The sequence below is a fragment of the Saimiri boliviensis genome, chromosome 12 (genome assembly GCF_048565385.1).
Source record: "Saimiri boliviensis isolate mSaiBol1 chromosome 12, mSaiBol1.pri, whole genome shotgun sequence".
Classification (NCBI taxonomy): domain Eukaryota; kingdom Metazoa; phylum Chordata; class Mammalia; order Primates; family Cebidae; genus Saimiri; species Saimiri boliviensis.
In genome coordinates this window covers 35,251,102-35,267,175 of record NC_133460.1, presented here as the reverse complement: position 1 = coordinate 35,267,175, position 16,074 = coordinate 35,251,102, and the positions used below count along the sequence as shown (strand labels likewise).

At 46.1% G+C, this 16,074-nt stretch overlaps 1 protein-coding gene across 8 annotated transcripts in view; it reads left to right on the top strand.

Annotated features, from left to right (window-relative positions):
* The window catches only part of CLEC16A (C-type lectin domain containing 16A), a 231,727-nt gene that overhangs the window by 155,707 nt on the left and 59,946 nt on the right, over nucleotides 1-16,074 (top strand). The window lies entirely within an intron of this gene.

Below are 16,074 nucleotides of genomic sequence, written 5' to 3'. Positions count from 1 at the left end.
ATTCTCTGCCTGGAGGACCTCACCCCCAAAGGAAGGAGAGTTCCCTGGGCCAGGATCTGCTCTCTGGAATACCCCCTGTGTACTTTTCTGACGAGATACCTTATAGAGGAAATCCAAGGGAAAGAGAAGATGTAGCCCTACTGTTAAAAACCTTCCATCCAGAGGGAGGAAGGAGTGGTAGGCCCATACCACAAAGGTGGAGAAAAATCACAAGCAGTCTCTGCATCCCAGCTCACTTGTTCCCAACCGCATTCCTACAAAGTAGGGGTGTCCTCATTTTTCAGGTAAGGAAACAGCCTCTGAAAGGTTACCCAGAGTAGCGATGCATCTCTCTCCTTCATCCCTGTAGCCCAGTAGCCGGCATACAGTAGCCACCAGGCAAATCCGGGGTAGAGAGACTCTGACCACATCCTGTGGAAGGGTCTAGAGCAGAGGCACCACAGAGGGCTCCTGAACACCAGGATACCCTTGTTCCCAGGCTGCTGGGCTGCAGGGCAGCAGGGAAGAGGAGCTGGGTGAACTTTGATTTCATGGGACTTTATCTAGCTGCATAATGAAGAGCTTAGGTATTCAAATCTTTTCTTGGAAATCTCAAGGATTCCATTCCGCTGCCTCACAGAGTTAGGTAACTTTATTTACTCATGCTAAACAGGGCCATTTTCAGAGAGGAAATTATGCAATGTACTATGCAAATGTGGCATTCCGAGAGCAAGTGCAGAGATAAGTGTGGTCACTGATGCATTATAAGATCAGATCGGTGCCTGTGGCAGCTGGGTGTCACTTGATAAGGGGATACGCCAGACTGTACTTGGAACTGCTGCTCCTTTGGACTCTGTTTCTGGTAATTATGTTTTCACCAAGTTGTCAAGCTGTGAACCTCATGTATTGAAGAAGCGGAACAAGGTATGAAGCTTTTGCAAGCTGCTCGTTCCTACGTAGACTTCAGCAGTCATGGGGGCTGCCTCACGTGTTCTGGACGCATGGGAACAAGAAGGGTAAAATTCTCATCCTCTGTTCTCCCAAGAAGAGAGTCTTAAAATTGGACATGGGGCAAACATGAAGACACACAACGGGTTTTCTTGATGGCTTTGTTAAAATCAGTCACCTCATTTTACTAGACATGGCATATGCCTTTCACACTGAGAGAAAGGAAGTAGCTGCGGAAAACCCCACCTTTGGAAGCAGACAGAGCTGAGCCCAAAGCTAGCCCTTCCCCCAGCCTGTGGGCATCTGGGGATAAGGCACCCAGCCTCCCCAAGCCTTGAGCTCCTTGGCTGAAAATGGCACTTTCAGTTAGTTCTTGCACCTAAGCCGTGTACCAGTCACCAAGGCAACCAACCCTTCACACAGTCACTGCTCAGGTAGTTGCTGAATGAGCCAGGGACACATTTATCCACCTCTGTCTGTAAAGTGAGCATTGATAGTCTCCTTGGTGGCTCTGGATCCCCTGGGAGACATGAAGATTCTACAGGGTTAAGAGATTCTAGAGAGAATCCTACAGAGGGCTCCATCCAAACTCTTTCTATTCAAATCTCTGCTATTCAACTTGGGAACCAAGTGAATTTTCGCAATGATAGGATCCTGTAGTCATCACACAAAAGTGATATAAAGGAGGCCAGAAATTTAATAATTAGAGTAGAGGTTCTACGTACTGACCAGTCACTTTGTGTCAACCCTGTTGTAATTTGCCTGAACTTCACAACAACCCTAGGAAGTCCATTTTTCCCCCAGCATTTTATTTTGAAACCTTTCAAGCATACAGCCAAGTTGAAAGAATAGTACAGTGGACACCCTCATGCTTGTGTGCTTGTCTTACCACATACCTACTTCTCTATCCACCAAACTTTTTTGAGGGGAGGAGTTAGGATATCGCTTTGTCATCCAGGCTAGGGTGCAGTGTTTTGATCCTACCTCACTGTAGCCTCGAACTCCTGGGCCCAAGCGGTCTTCCTGCTTCGGCCTCCCAAGCAGCTGGGATTACAGGTGTGAGCCACCACATCCACCCCTTTTTTTGTTTTGAGATGGGGTCTTGCTGTGTTTCCCAGGCTGGAGTGCATAGCTCTGGCCCTGTTAACCAAGCTGGAGTTTAAGGCTTAGCCTTGGTGCTGTAGCCTCAAACCCCTGGCCTCAAGCAATCCTCCTGCTTCAGCCTCATGAGTTGTGAGACTGCAGCTGCACACCACCACACCTGGCTTCTCTTCCTTTTTTTTTTTTTGAAGATACTTTTCCTTATAGGTGGGGAAGTGAATCTTACTTTTAAAAAATTTATTTCAAAGTAAATTGCAGGCCTCAATACACTTCTCCCTAAATACACCACCTTGCATATCATGAATCAGAGGTATAAAATTATTTTATTACCCCCTTGCCTATAGATGAGGCAACGGAAGCGAAGTCACATGCCCAGGGTTACCACAACGAGAAGGTGATGGAGTTGCCACTCAACTCCAGGCACTTGGCCCCAGGCCCAGCGTGAGACTGTTCCCCAGCACAGCTTCCCCTGCATTCAGACCTTTGCTTCTGAGTGGGGAAGCAGAGCTGGAATGTGTTAGGAGAGCACAGAGTTTTCTTAACAGTGCTCTCTCGGTTACTCTTGGTGCTCTGGGCAGAGGGGCGTAGAGAGGCAGCCAAAGCCAGGACATCAGTGTAGCACCTGTAGCGAGAGGCCGAGAGATCTCAGTTCAAACCTTAAAAACAAACATTAGGTCCCAGTTTCCCTGGGTAACTGAATTTCAGCAAATACCCCACTACCTACATACCTCATTGCTGGTTTCCTTTGCAAACCCCAGAAACGCCACCAGGACATTTTTTTCCTCTTCGGATTCTTAGAGGGTGCGGCTCATACGCCTGGCAGTAGAAAGGTGCCAAGCCCTGCTCTCCATCCAGGAAATATCACACTTCACAACTGCTTTCTTGTGCTGGGAAGGAATGCTTTAGGGAGCCACAAAGAAGACGAAGTAATTGATTGCTACTTGCAGCAAATAACCCATAAGCTGTTGCTGGGTTGATGAAGAAATGGTTACTTAATTTTCTTCGAAGGATTGATTTGACTGTCAGGAGAAGCAGCCAGCCTAATTGAGTGTGCTGGTTCACACCTTCAGGTGGAAACAGTCTCAGCTCTTCTTTCTGCTTCAAAGTGTCCTGGATTATGAAGTCCCCACTGGAGTTAGTCAACGCTCGGGAAGGTCCACGTGTCATAGCACACTGTTCTCCCTCCTTCAGGTGATCTGTAGAATTTACCAGGGCCCAGTTCCTTGTCACTCCAGCTCTGCTGGGCTTATACTGGAATCAGCTCTGACTTCCTTTGCAAAGGACTCAAGTTAGCTCCCAAGGAAACATGATTTTCTTATGCCCCAGTATGGCTGTTATTTTCAGTTTTCAGTGGATTTTGACAGGGTGGTGACATGGGAGAGATGCATTGCACTCTCCTGCTGGAATGTTGATTGACCTCTCGACTGCCTAGGCTTCCCATCCCCTCCACCCCGCATTGAGCTGTGACTCACCAGGCACTTCCCAGCCCCAGCAGTGCAGTACTGGTGGCCAGGGCCCCTCCTGCAGCTGCATTCTGTCATCAGGGAAGCATGCGAGGCTTTTTCCCTCAAGTCACCAGTGTAATTCTGTGCCACAAAGAACCATCTCCACAAAGAACTTGAGGTTGATGCCCCAAGTGCCCAGCAGCTTGGAAGGGCAGCCATCCTTCTGCTGGTCTGAAGTACGGTGAGGGCAGGCCACTGACCTGTTGGATTCTAGCATCTGAAAAGAGCCCAAGGGACAGATATCAGTCTCCCCTATGTACCAGGAAGAGAAACTCTCGAGGGTGGAAGAGAGATAGCATTTTCTTTTTTTCTTTTTTTGAGACGGAGTTTCGCTCTTGTTACCCAGGCTGGAGTGCAATGGCGCAATCTTGGCTCACCGCAACCTCCGCTTCCTGGGTTCAGGCAATTCTCCTGCCTCAGCCTCCTGAGTAGCTGGGATTACAGGCACACGCCACCATGCCCAGCTAATTTTTTGTACTTTTAGTAGAGATGGGGGTTTTACCATGTTGACCAGGATGGTCTTGATCTCTTTGACCTCGTGATCCACCCGCCTCGGCCTCCCAAAGTGCTGGGATTACAGGCTTGAGCCACCGCGCCCGGCCGAGAGATAGCATTTTCTAAGCCAAAGAAGGACCTAGGTCTGCGCTCGAAGGGTCCAACAGATGCCCTGTGAAAGGGGTACCTTGCCAAGGGCAGTCCAGGAGCATGGAGGTGGTGTCAGGTCCTCCAGGGAGTTAAACCCTCGGGGCTTACCTGTTGAGAGCTCACATCGTTTGACTGTCCCCTTGCTGAAACCAGCCTGCATCTCCCACCCTCAGCAGCTGTCCCGGGTGGAGGCTGTGAGGCAGACGAGGGTAGATCTTCTCTCTGGCCTCACCCAGGAGACTCGAATGCCAGGTTTAGATCAGCTTATTCAGGAGAGTGTGAAGTTCACACAGCCATCTGGCTCGATCCCTTCGCCATCACTAATCAGTTTGTGTCATTGGGCAAATCACTTGGCCTGTCGCTGTTTCTGTCCACCTCATAGGATCTGGGACCATGTCAAGTGGAAACTCGGGGCCTGGCATATAAAAGCACTTTATAAATGTTGGTCTTGGTGCCAGCAGTGGTTGTCATTGATAAAACCACTGGGAGCAGGGGCCTCGATTCAAAACTCAGCCCTGACTCTTTTTTTTTTTTTTTTTTTTTTTTTTGAGATGATGTCTCACCCTGTCACCCCGGCTGAAGTGCAGTAGTGTGATCACAACTCACTGCAACCTGGAACTCCCAGGCTCAAAAGATCCTCCCACCTCAGCCTGGGACCACAGGTGTACGTCACCAAGCCCAGCTAATTTTTTTTCTTATTTGTAAAGACCGAGTCTTGCTACATTGCCCAGGCTGGTCTTGAGCTCCTGGGCTCAAGCAATCCTCCCACCTTGGCCTCCCAAAGTGATGGGATTACAGGTACTAGCCACCTCACCCATCCCTGATCACTTTCAGTACATGGCTTTAGAGAACCAAAGCCTAGAACGGTGCTGCATCCCCAACTCCAGTGAAAGCCAGCAGTGCTCAGTGTTTTTGCCCTTCCTGCGCCACCGACAGGCCACTGCAATTCCCCCTCACTAATCCCTGGCACTAGTGCAGACTCTGGAAGAGAAACAAGTTAGGCTGGATGGATGTGTCAAGGGGCCAAGATCACAGCCCCTCACAGGTGGAGCCACAGACCTTCCCGATTTCATATCAGCTCTGGGCCCCGTTCTTGGAATTCCAGGGTAAGCCTACCTCTCCCTCGCAGAATCAATGTTCCCTGTTCCTCAACCCCTTCTGACCTCTGATTAGCCACACGTGCTTGAAAGATGTGCTAATGTTTACTGAATTGTTAATTTAAATGCCAGCTGTGGCCTAAAACAGTCTATTGGATTTCAAAGCCTTGGAATTCTGCTGGCCTGGAGATCCCCCTGTAAGGAAAAAGTCTTCCATTCTGAATGCAGTTGGAGCCACCAATGCAAAGAATTAAATTGTGGATTGGCATCCATATTTTATTATGAAGGGATTATTTAAATATAGCAAATAACAGTCAGCCCCATTTATCTCTCAGTAATGAGCTACAGCCTGTCAGAGGGGACTGTGGGGGAACGCTTTAGCCCAGGAGCTAAAAGAACAGTGTGTTGAGAAGTTCCTGGCCTCCAAATGGGAGCACCAAAAGGCATTAGCTTCCCTCCATCCCATCCACAAATACTTCAGCACCAGCCATTGCCCGGCCCCCCTCCACGGGGTACAGCAGCCAGTGATACCGATCGGGGCTCCTTGTTTTGGGGGCTTACAGTGTGGACAGGGATGCTTCCACATGGTCAAGAAAGGCAGGCACTGGGGTGGGGCTGGAGACTGGGAAAATAGAGAGGGGGATTGGGGGAGGGGGAGCAGCCAGGGATGAGGGATCAGGGGAGGCCTCTCTGCAGAGCCCAGGGGACCTGTGTATCTTGAATATTCCATGACCTTATAGGAATTCTGAAAAACAGCTGAAAACCATGATTCATTTTCTCCCTGTGAAGAGTCATTTAGTCAAGAACCTACATTCAGAAAGCGTGACTACCCTAGGCAGAAGAGTTCTAACAAGAGAGTCATGGCTTGAGAAATGTCATGGCTTCCAAGCAATTTGACTTGTGCTGGGAGAACACTTTGTCCACTTCTAACAACCATAGCTTGCTTCTGTGATGCATGCTGGGCAAACCCTCATGCCCCTCCCAAATATCCTGGACAAATACTTGCAGGTGGTTAAGTGCTCTTTTTATAAGGCAGAAACCTAAGACTCAGAGAAGGCAGGTGATCTGCCCAGGGTCACACAGCTTAATAACTGGCAGAGCTAGGCCTTCAACCCAGCCTCCACAGCAGCAAAGCCCAATGTTTTTGTCAGGCCAAGTTGCCCTGATTCTGCTCTTCATGGTAACAGCATGCTTTTTTTTTTTTTTCCCCCATGCTTTTTCCTTTTGTCCTCTTCCTTCCCAGCATCTTAAAATTCTGTTGGGAAATTGTTGTGCTAGTTTTCCAGCATTCTGCCTAATACTTGCAGGACCTTCTGAGCTACCCCAAACAGCCAATCCTGAGCTGTTTCTCTAGGCTGGTCTTCTGAGATGCAGCATGTAGCTCCTTGGTGGTACTGAAAGAATTTTAGAATTTTAGATGTGCCTGGATACAGCACTAAATTAAATCACCATCACAATTATCTATTACTGAGTAACCAATTAAATTAACTTCATGGCTTAAAACAACTATGGGAATTCATTTTGCTTTCAAATGTATAATTTGCCCAGGCTCAATGGGAGTAACTCTACTCCACATGACATCACCCGGAGTGGTTGGACTGGGAGCTGGCTGTGGGCCTGGACCTTGGTTTCTCTCTGTGGGTATCTCTGTGGCTGCTTGGGCTTCCTTGCAACATGGAGGATAGGTTCCAAGAACATTTTTATGACTTTGCCTTAGAAATCACAGAGCACCACTTCTACTGAAACTCTTTTGGTCTAGACAATCACTGAGGCCCACTCAGCTTCAAGGAGAAAGGTAGACCCCACAACTTTATGGGAGGAGAGTCAAAGTCACACTGTAAAAAGGACATGTAGGTGGGAAATATTGCTGGGGCCATCTTTGGAAAGTATAGTCCGTAAGAAAATCCACTTCCGCACCCCTTTGGTCTGTGCTGTTACACCAAGGAGAAGGTCTCAGACTAGGACTAGTTTGTCTTAGAACCTCTGTAACTCAGATTTCCTTTTTTTTTTTTTTTTAAATCAAAAGAGTAGGTATTAGGCTATAATTTAATAAATAGTCTTTTCTCTTTAATCAGTTTTCATGTTGACCTTAATGATTGTAAGTAATTCTGTTTTTCCATTCATGATAATAACATGAAGTTTTCTTCTTAAATTTATTTTAATAGAATATGAATGCATTAGAGAGAAAAAATAAGCATAAGCTCTCCTTTGCTGCTGTAAATTTACTCTTGCATGTGCAAATGATTAAGAATGTTCCTTTGAATGTTTTAGCAAAGCTTATAAACACTCTGAATGTCCTCCAGTTGGAGAGCTGTTAAATGATGTAGAGTTAGGGAGAACCGTGGGAGAGAATGCAGCTATGAAAACATCACAAGAAGTATCTTGGTGCTGATGTGCTGTCAGGAAGTGTCAAAAGCACAATGTAGGCAGTATGTGTGATATGCCACCATCTAAGAAAGGAAAGGCAGGGGAGAACATAGCCCCAAGAGTGCTTGAAAATGCACAGTGAACAGGTAACAAGAGTCTGTGCAGTGGTTCATTGGTTACTTGGGGCTAGGCTCTGTGATAGGCGCTAAGTACCTATACTTGGCGCCTAAGTATAGGTACTTAGCACCTAGCACAGAGCTCTGCAGAGGGTGATGGGAGACACTTATCCACTGTGAAAACATTTTACACCTTTTAAAATGGGAGACTAGGGATATGTTATCTAGTGAAAGTGATTGATAAGTTTAGTATTTTCAAATAAAATAGAAAGGGTCAGGTGTGGTGGGATTACTCCTGTAATCCCGGCACTTTGGGAGACCAAGGCAGGAAAACCGCTTGATACCAGGAGTTTGGGACCAGGCTGGACAACATAACAAGACACTATCTTTACAACAACAACAACAAAAAAATAAGATTACCTAAGGATGATGGCGCACCTATAGTCCTAGCTACTTGGAAGACTGAGGCAGGAGAATTGCTTGGGTGCAGGAGTGTGAGGCTGCAGTGAGCTATGATTGTACCATTGCCCTTCAGCCTGGGTAACAGCGAGACCCTGTGTCAGTCAGTACATACATACATACATACATACATATAACAAGCAAATTTTCTCTCCTCCCCAAAGAAAAATAGTAGGTATTGCCCGGGAGTAGGAGGGCCATGTCACCTTTCCTTGGAACAAGGTTCCGCTGTGAGACACGCCGGACCTTCAGGGTCCTGGGGATGATGGACATCTGTCATCCTGCCTTTTGCCTGTGGGGCCTGGTTCCTCCCCAGAATGGAAGTTTGATCTGCACGGCCTTTCATGGTCCTTAGCCTCCCACTGGGGCCCTGAACTCCTAGAGGTGGGGGCCAAGCCTCATTCTCAGTATAGGTACTTAGCACCTAGCACAGAGCCTAGCCCCAAGTGGGCACCAGACTGTGCACTTGCACATGTGAGCTGAGCTGGACGCCAGAGCTCCTGAACTCACAAGTGTGATGGTGAGAGGAACTTCGGCTTGGAAACATCCACAGCTTTGTCCCAAGGGTGCTATTAGAGAGCTCTTGGCTTTCCACCATCACCCAGTTCTAAGTGATTGTCCGTCATCTGTGTGATCAGGCAGAGCCCGGCTGGCCAGCACCTTGGCCTAGGGCTATTCTCCAACCCTGGCTGGGCCTTATAAAGACTTGAGTCCCTTTGTGTCACACTGTGGAAAGAGACTCACCTGTTTATTCAATTTTGAGTGTACAAATAACATACCTATTTTCCCTTTGGAAAATCAGAGCAGTGTGTAGAAACTAAGATCAGCCTGTAATCCCAGCACTTTGGGAGGCTGATGGGGGAAGGTCCTTTGAGCCCAGGAGACCCAGACCAACCTGGGCAACACGGCACAATCCCATCTCTACAAAAAATAAAATATTAGCTGGGTATGGATGGTGCATGCCTTTAGTCCCAGTAACTTGGGAGGCTGTGGTAAGAGGATCATGTGAGCCTGGGAGGCTGAGGCTGCAGTAAGTCGTGATCGCACCACTGTACTCCAGCCTGGGTAACAGAGTGAGACCCTGTCTCAAAGAAAAAAAAAAACAACAACAAAGAAAAATAAACAAAAATCACCTTGGTGCTGCTTTTTCTATTTCTATTTCTTCATCAGTATGTTCTTGAGACTTAGCTCTTTCGAACTCTCTGGAGAACAAATTCATCCCATGTCATTGCCCCTTCGTTTACACAGAATGAGTAAACACATTTTAGTAAGACTTTCCCTTCTCTCTGGACATTTGAGTCTTCACAGTCTCTTGGTCCACGCATGTGAGTGTTTTTCTTGGGAACATACCAATTTCTAGGTCATAGAATGTGTAAGTTTCAGTTTTAATAAATAATGCTAATTTGCCCTTCAAAATGTCTATGCTAATTTATTCTCCCACTGGCAGCTTTTGAGAAATGCCAGTTTCTCTGCACATCCTCATAACACCTGATATTATCACACATTTCTATTCTTGCCAATCCTATGGGCAAAAGATGATATTTTGTTTGGATTTGTTTCCTGATTTCCTGCGAGGATGGGCATGTGTGTGTGTTTATTGGCGGTCCCCATTCCTGGCTGTCCCCTTCCCCTCATGTAAGTGTCCTATGCAAAACCTTCACATTTACTATGGTATCTTTTGCCTCTTAAATCATACAGATAATTGAGCTGATCATTGTCTTCTGGTAATTTTCTTAATAGAATCCTGAGCCCCACTCCTTTAGAATTGGGAGTTCGATGGGCAGTGAGATCTGGGGATGGTGGATAGATGACCAGGAAGCCTCATGTCACCTGTCACCTGTACTGACCTCTGCTTGCTATGGCCACTCCTGAGTGTCAGTCAGGGAGGCTGCCACATGCCATGACAGAGCCGCCTACCACCAAGTCCTTCCCACCGTACCTTAGCACTCAGCATATTCCTGCTGGCTCCCAAATGCACACATGAAGGCTGCAGGCAGAGGCCTAGGAGGAGGCTGAGTGGATTCCTCCTCAACCCAACACCCCATGGCAATCCCAAGGTGACCAGCCTGTGTCTCCTAGGGTTCCACAACCAGTGTGTGGAGCAGCCGAGGGCTGGGGCAGGGTACAGGAGTTCCCTAAAACGATGCCTGCTGGGCCCACGAAAGAGTCACCCCAAACCAGCATTTCCTTGGTCTCCCTTGTGGATGGTATTCGCTTGTAATCCGTAGAAGCCACTTCATTTCTCCTTAACTGCCCCACAGCCTCTGAAAAGTGAGAGGCTCCCTCCCTGGGATCCTTCCTGTCTCACTGGCGCAGCCACGTTTTAGTTTTCTTAAGAAATCTCTCGCTGTGTTCTCACAGGGCTTTGATGGCTCAGTTACATTTCTGAAAGCTGTTCCGTTCTGGGGTTTTATCCTTCCTTTTTTGTTCTTTGTGGTGGAGGTGGCAGGTCCGTCTTCCGCTGAAGCCCCTCAGGCGGGCTCTGTGAGGGAGTCGCACTGCCTGGGACAAACCACTCTGACGCTGTCACATGGGCTGTGTCCGTTTTCCCAGATCAGACTCTCAGATGAACTTCTTTTGTGAATGTGAAAACAGAGGTAGTCAAGTTGTCCTGTGTAGAGCGGGACAAGGGAAAGGAGAGGAGGGGGAAGGAGGACAGAAAGAGAAAGAAAGGAAAGAACGTGTCTATTGTTTTCGTTCTATTTTTAAAGAGTATTTTTTTAAAAAATTCACATTGAGGAAATGTTTTAAGTTTTGTTTGTTTCTTTTGAAACAGGGCTCACTCTGTCACCCAGACTGGAGTGCAGTGGTATGATCATGGTTCACTATAGCCTCAACCTCCCTGGGTTAAAGTGATCCTCCCACCTCAGCCTCCTGAGTACCTGGGACTATAGGCACATACCACTATACCTACCTAATTTTTCTACTTTTAGTAGAGATGGGGTTTGCCTTGTTGCACAGGCTGGTCTGGAATTCCTGGGCTCAAGTGACCCGCCCATCTTGGCCTTCAGAAGTGCCAGGATTACAGGCATGAGCCACCGCCTCCAGCCTGTTTTAAGTATTGAGTAAAGAAAACAAACCCTACCTACCACAAAGAAAATGTTTATGAGAATGAATATGATGACTTCCATTTTTGAAAATATGGAAGACTAGTCACCTAGAGGATCATCCAGTATGAAACTAAAAATTCAGCATAAGATAAACATGTTATTGTACGTTTTATGTTAATATTACACATTTTATATTAAAACATACATATTTTATTTTAATTTTTTTTAGAGAAAGAATCTCACTGTGTTGTCCTGGATGAACTCTTGGGCTCAAGTAATCCTCCCACCTCGACTTCCCACAGTGCTAAGATTACAGATGTGAGCCACTATGCCAGGTCCTAAAATATGTTTTTTAAAAAATATCTTCAAATACCTGGATGGACTGCTGGGAATGGAAAGAAGATTCTTGCTGTAGATAATAAGAAAATACAAATGGACCAGACATTATAGCTCATACCTGTAATCACAGCACTTTGGGAGGCCGAGGCAGGCAGATCACTTGAGGCCAGGAGTTCGAGACCAGCCTGGCCAACATGGTGAAACCCTGTCTCTACTAAAAATGAAAAAATTAGCCAGGCGTGGTGGTGCATGCCTATAATCCTAGCTACTAGGGAAGCTGAGTTAGGAGAATCACATGAACCCAGGAGGCACAGGTTTCAGTGGGCTGAGATCGCACCATTGCATTGCAGTATGGGCAACAGAGTGAGACTCCGTCTCAAAAAAAAAAAAAAAAAAAAAGAAAGGTACAATACAAAGTGCCAGATTTACTCCGATGGTACCTGGCTGACCTTGAGGGTTGTATGCTAAAGAGAACAGAGGGAAACTTGAGTCCTGTAAAGACCGAGGGGACCAGCTGGCCAATATCCACACGATACCAGAATCTCAGACAGGTTACACTGTCAGAGGATTGAACTGAGGCGTACCTTAGGCGTACCTTGCTGGGGTTGCCCGAGAAAGGCAAGATTTACCTACGCTTTTAGATGAGGATGCAAACTAAAAAAGTAGTGGGGAGAAATCCTTGGAGAATGCATGAGCCCAAGTTTGTTATCGTGTGTTTTGGCCAGAATTGATACCATCTGTCTTACCTTTCTCCTCCCAGAATAAAGTTGAGCCAAATATCTGGTTAAAGTGTTCCCAGCAGAACTTACTAGGGTGATGGAAGCATTCCACAACTGGGAGGTAGTCATGCATAGCTGTAAATGGTACTAAAACTCAGCACTATCCAAAATAGCAAACTCATGGAGTCAACCCAGGTGCCCATCAATGGTGGACTGGATGAAGAAAATGTAGTACATATACACTATGGAATACCACACAGCCATAAAGAAGAACAAACTCATGTCCTTTGCAGACAACATAGATGCAGCTGGCAGCATAAGCAAATTAATGCAGGAGGAGAAAACCAAACACACGTGTTCTCACTTATAAGTGAGAGCTAAACATTGGATACTCACGGACGTAAAGATGGGGTTGATAGACACTGGGGCTGCTAAAGGCAGGGGGATGGCAAGGGTTGAATAACTATTGGATACTATGCTCAAGAAAAGAAAAAATTACTAAAACTCAAACTGTATACTTAAAATAGGTGAACTTCATGGTATATAAATTATCCTTTAATAAAACTGTGAAGAAACAACAAAATGTGTCGCCTATCCTCTACTTATCAGAGACTTCTGTTCATGTTTTGGCATACTTTCTCTGTACTAGTATTTCTTTGTAGGGAGACTTTTTTCTAAACATGTCAAACTCATGGTAATAACATTTTTATCCTCTTTCATTTAAAATTATAATGTTTTCCACAGTCATTGCAATTACTTGTAAAATGATTTTTAACTCGGGCTTATTCTGTGTGTTTCAAAAATATGTCTTGAATACTTTCTCATTTTAAAGTAATTTTAAACAGTAGAGTGGGACATAGAACAAAAATGAAAGTTCTCTCCTTAATACTTCTCCCACACACACATCCCAACCCCAATTCTCACTTCACACCTCATGGGTAACCACCGTCCACAGTTTGGTTAAACAGTTTTTAACTGGACGTACAATTTTGCATCTGGTGGGAAAAAAATTATACTCAAAGAGTTCTCCTGTTTGAGGACATTTAGGTGGTTTCTGGACTGAGGGCTCTCATTTAAAACCTAAGTGGCAGAGGGTTGCGTACACTATAGACCAGGCGTCCCCAAACTTTTTACACAGGGGGCCAGTTCACTGTCCCTCAGACCGTTGGAGGGCCACCACATACTGTGCTCCTCTCACTGACCACCAATGAAAGAGGTGCCCCTTCCTGAAGTGCAGCGGGGGGCTGGATAAATGGCCTCAGGGGGCCGCATGCGGCCCGTGGGCCCTAGTTTGAGGACGCCTGCCGTAGACCTTAGATTTAATGGTCCTGTGTCATTGTGGTGATTTCCAAGTTAAGGATAGGCATTAAATTAGATACTGAATTTGGGGATAGCTTTTTTTCTTTTCTTTCTTTCTTTTTTTTTTTTTCTAAAACAGGGTCTCACTGTGTTACCTAGAGTGCAGTGGTAGAGTCGTGGCTCACTGCAACCTCTACCTCTTGGGCACAAATGATCCTCCCACATAAGCCTCCCAAGTATCTGAGGGGCTTATTTTTTTCTGCTTTGTATAGAGAGAGAGTCTCACTATGTTGCCCAGGCTGGTCTTGAACTCCTGGGCTCAAGCAGTCCTCCCACCTTGGCCTCCCAAAGTGTTGGGATTATAGGCACAACCCACCGCACCCAGCTGGGGACAGTTTTCAAGTAAGAGAAGGAACCTAGCATACACAGAGGACACCTATGCGTAAGACCCATGCTTTTCCTGCCTTTTTTCATATAACACAACAGCCAATTCAAGATAAGGGACGTGATTCTCATTTTACAAATGGGAAAACTGGTTCTGAAGTGCCAAGTGCCATACACATCCAATGCACATCCACATACAACATCCAATGCAGGACTTGGCTCTCAATTGTCACACCCTGGGCTGAGGGCTTGGCGATTCTGTAACGGGTCAGGGGACTCTTGCTTTACTGTCTTTACTTAATTCGGTGAACTTGGTTTAACCATCACAACTGTAAACGGCTATTAGTCTATAAAGAAGCACTGAAATGTTACTGAGGTTCTTGGTTTAAGTTCCACTTGTCTATTTTTGGCTTTGTTGCCAAAATTCTTTTGAGGTCTTAGTCAGTCGTGCATTCTTTGCATAGACCAATGTCCAGAAAAGTTTTCGCAGGATTTTCTTCTAGGATTTTTATAGTTCTGGGCCTTACATTTAAGTCTTTAATCCATCTTGAGTTGATGTTTGTATACAGTGAGAGATAGGAATCCAGTTTCATTCTTCTGCATGTGACTATCCAATTTTCCCAGCACCATTTATTGAAAATGGTGTTCTTTCCCCAGTGTCTGTTCTTATCAGTTTTGTTGAAGATCACTTAACTGGAAACATGTGGCTCTATTTCGGGTTCTCTATTCTGTTCCATTGATCTGTGTGTCTTTGTTTTTGCTGTTTTTTGAGATAGGATCTCATTCTGTCATACAGGATGAAGTGCTATGGGGCGATCTTGGCTTGCTGCAACTTCTGCCTCTCAGGTTCAAGTGATTCTTCACCTCAGCCTCCCGAGTAGCTGGGACCGTAGGCACATGCCACCACGCTCAGCTAACTTTTATATTTTTTGATAGAGACAGTATTTCACCATGTTGGCCAAGCTATTCTTCTAACTCCCGACCTCAAGTGATCTTCCCGCCTCAGCCTCCGAAAGTGCTGGGATTATAGGCATGTGCCACAGTGCCCAGCCTTTGTGTCTATTTTTATCCCAGTACCATGCTGTTTTGGTTACTACAGCCTTGTAATTTGAAGTCAGTCAGTATGATGCCTCCAGCTTTGCTCTTTTTTGTTTGTTTTGAGACAGGTCTCTGTCACCCAGGCTAGAGTACAGTGGCATGATCACAGCTCATTGCGGCCTTGAACCTCTCTGGGCTCAAGCTATCCTCCCAGCTGAGCCTCTTGAGTAGCTTAGACTACAGGTGTGTGCCACTACACTCAGCCGAGGTTTTGTAATTTTTTGTAGAGATCGGGTTTCACCATGTTGCCTGGGGTGGTCTCCAACTCCTCAGCTCAAGCAGTCCTCCCACCTCGGCCTCCGAAAGTGCTAGAATTACAGGTGTGAGCCACTAAACCTGGCCTAGCTTTGTTCTTTTTGCTCAGGTTTGCTTTGGCTATTTGGGTTCTTTTTTGGCACCATAGGAATTTTAGGATTTTTTTTCTAATACAGTGAAAAAAGATTTTTTTGATAGGAATTGCATTGAATCTGTAGATTGCCTTGGATAGTATTGTCACTTTAATGATATTATTTCTTCTGGTCCGTGAGCGTTGGATGGTTCTCCATTTGCTTGTGTCATCTTCAGTTTCTTTCTTGGGTTGCTGATTTTGTTGTTGTTGTTGTTGTTGTTGTTGTGTTGTTTTGTTTTGTTTTGAGACAGAGTTTTGCTGTTGTTACCCAGGCTGGAGTACAGTGGCATGATCTCAGCTCACTGCAACCTGCGCCTCCCAGATTCAGGCAATTCTCCTGTTTCAGCCTCTCGAGTAGGTGGGATTATAGGTGCCTGCCACCACACCCAGCTAATTTTTTGTATTCTCAGTAGAGACGGGGTTTCATCATGTTGGCCAGTCTGGTCTCGAACTCCTGACCTCAGTTGATCCACCTGCCTTGGCCTCCCAAAGTGCTGAGATTACAGGCGTGGGCCACCACATCCAGCCATGCTAGTTGTTTTTAAGCTACAGTTTGAGCACTTAACATGCAGTACACATT